We start from the raw sequence: 3448 nt of genomic DNA on the forward strand, positions 1-3448 counted from the left end.
CTACTATTTATCTAACAGCTAAAAAAATATATACTTGCCACCCCTGCTGAAAAAGTAAATTAAAATAAAAAATGTAATTTAAAAAATTTGAATTTATTAGTTGTTACTTAATCACATTACATAATTATTAAAATGTTACACTTTTTGTATTTAAATAAACTTTTGTTTTTATTAGAATTAACAGTTCTACATCAATTGATTTTCTCTGTTGTCTGTAAATGAATTTTTGCTCCTGTGAAAAAAAAAAACAAAGAACATAGGTATAGTCTATTAATCTTATATTGTGTATGAATATTGTGTTTGTATCCATAACATTAAAAAAATATGAATACATGCTTTAAAATATTCTTTATTGTACATCATATTACCTTATGCATTAATAAACTGTGACCTTTATTACAATAATAATTTAAGTAGTGCGTTTTTTTATGCATGTTGTGTACTGCTTACACAAATTCAGCAAATACATTCGTTATACGTTTTCCATTAAAAAACAGTGATCTGAAATCGCTGCTTGAGACTTAGAGCTTTAGAATGATGTATAGTTAGCCATGGTTACTCTTCTCTCTTTTTATTTACGCAACCCAAAAGTGCAAAAGTGCGATTTAACAGAAGAAATCTTTAGGAAGGGCCAGCCTGGTTGATTAGCCTGCTTGTTTGTTCCATGTTTTCTATGAGAGAAAGAAGGCCAGGGCCCACAATGAGCTTCAGCCAGTTTCCAACAGCTGCAGAACCCACCCCTGAGGCTGACTTAGCAGCCTCAAACAGGAAGCTCCACTGCAAGGTCAACAAGGTGACCTCTGCTGTAAAGTCCAAACCTGGAGCTCAACCATCGAGTTCACCAAAGCAGATGGCTTAACACCCACTCATGTCTTAAGCTGATGAGGCAGCCTCCCAAGTTATGCTCCAGCTCCTTAGTAAAAAATTAATTGTATTCATTGCTCTTGTCATGCTTCGCAATTTCTTGTTCTTGTTTCAGTTTATCTCATTCGCAGTTTGTGTACACTAGCCAAACCTAACCTCTGCCCACTTTTGACTACACTTTTGCCTGCTGATTTGTATTTGTATTCTTGTGATAAATAAACACTCTTGACCTGCACTTGTCCTCTGAAAATAACTCAAAATACAGGCATTATTGTCAAAATAGCTTGCAAAACTCAAACTGTCAAACTTTCAACATGTCAAAACTGTGTCCAAAGTCCTAATATTTTGCATAAGCACCATTGTTATTTAGCACTGCCTTAATTCATCTGGGCATGGAATTCACCAGAGCTGCACAGGTTGTTACTGGGATCCTCTTTGCAAAATCACAGGGAAGTTTGACACATGGCACTTCTACACCTTCCGCTTGAGGATGCCCCACAGGTGCTCAATAGGGTTCAGATCTGGAGACATACTTGGCCACTGCATCACCTTGTCCTTTAGCTTCCTCAGTAAGGCAGATGTCATCAAGTGTGTTTAGGGTCGTTATTATGTTGGAAAACTGCCTTTCGGCCCAGGGAGGGTGTCATGTTCTACTTCAGAATGTCACAGTATATGTTGGAATCCATGTTTTGCTCAATGAATCGCAGCTTCCCAGTACCAGCAGCACTTATGCAGCCCCAGACCATGATGCTACCCCCATCATGCTTGACTGTAGGCAAGACACAATTTTCTTGGTTCCCCTCACTGATCTGGAGGAGTGTTGGTGTTGAAGGCCGAACTAAAGTCCACAAACAGAGTCCACACATCAACAGACCTGTTTGCTTGGTAAGCAAACTGAAGGGGGTCCAGCAAGGGTCCAGTGATGTCTTTCAGATAAGCCAACACCAGTCTCTCAGATGAATTTGTGATCACAGATGTTAGGGCAATAGGTCTGTAGTCGTTAAGTCCAGTGGTTTTTGGTTTCTTTGGGATAGGGATGATGGGGGAAGGTTTAAAGCAGGCAGGCTCTTCACACAGTTACATTTACATTTACATTTGCGGGATTTGGATAAAAAAGGAATGCAATAATTTACAAATCTCATAAACTTATATTTTATTCACAATAGAATATGGATAACATATAAAAAATTTTTTAAAGTGAGACATTTTGAAATGTCATGCCAAATATTGGCTTATTTTAGATTTCATGAGAGCTACACATTCCAAAAAAAGTTGGGACAGGTAGCAATAAGAGGCCAGAAAAGTTTAATGTACATATAAAGAACAGCTGGAGGACCAATTTGCAACTTATTAGGTCAATTGGCAAATGGGTATAAAAAGAGCCTCTCAGAGTGGCAGTGTCTCTCAGAAGTCAAGATGGGCAGAGGATCACCAATTCCCCCAATGCTGCGGCAAAAAATAATGGAGCAATATCAGAAAGGAGTTTCTCAGACAAAAATTGCAAAGAGTTTGAAGTTATCATCAATTGGTACTGGGCCACACAAAAATAATACACAACTTACATTATTTTCTTTTTATTTATTATCTGATTCTGAACGATGTTTTATTTTGGAAAATGACCGGATTCTCTCCGCTACATCTGTCTATGACTCACTCTTGATGCATGTCATGATGCCTCGGTCCTCCATCAGCTACCTTCTTAAAGTGGATCCGGCCGCTAACACATAATACATTACCGCTAGATTAAAAACCCCCAAGCGAGCAAAATGAACAAAAAAACAACACAGTGGATTCATGTTTATTATTAGATTTAGAAAATACCAGTCTTTATGGTCATATTTTATTTTGTTGTATTTATTCGCCACACCTTAAAGGCCGGTCCGTGAAAATATTGTCCGACATTAATCAGGTCCGTGGCGCAAAAAAGGTTGGGGACAGCTGATCTACAGTGCATAATATCATCCAAAGATTCAGAGAATCTGGAACAATCTCTGTGCGTAAGGGTCAAGGCCGGAAAACTATACTGGAGGCCCGTGATCTACGGGCCCTTAGATGGCACTGCATCACATACAGGAATGCTACTGTAATGGAAATCACAACATGGGCTCAGGAATACTTCCAGAAAACATTGTACACATTGAACACAATCCACCGTGCCATTCGCTGTTGCCGGCTAAAACTCTATAGGTCAGAAAAGAAGCCATATCTAAACATGATCCACCCTCTGGAGGGCTCGCCTGTCCTACATGGTGCTGTTCCCGAACCAGGAAGTGATGCTACCCGTCAGAACGCTCTCAATGGTGCAAGTGTAAAAAGTCTTTAGCACCTGAGAGGTAGTTTAAAGTCCCTTAAGCATCTCAGATGGTACACCAGGGTGTCGGTGTGACAGGACCAAGACAGGTTCTGTGTGATGTGAACACATAAGTACCGGAAACTGTCCACTCTCTCCACTGGGGTCCCATTGATGATTAGCGGTTGGTATGACCACTCCTGCTTCGTGCTGAAGTCCACTATCAACTCCTTAGTCTTGCTGATGTTCAAGAGAAGGTTGTTCTCCTGGCACCATCTCTCCAGGTTTTTAACC

This window comes from Silurus aristotelis, assembly GCF_946808225.1.
Source record: "Silurus aristotelis genome assembly, chromosome: 25".
NCBI classification, from domain to species: Eukaryota; Metazoa; Chordata; class Actinopteri; order Siluriformes; family Siluridae; genus Silurus; species Silurus aristotelis.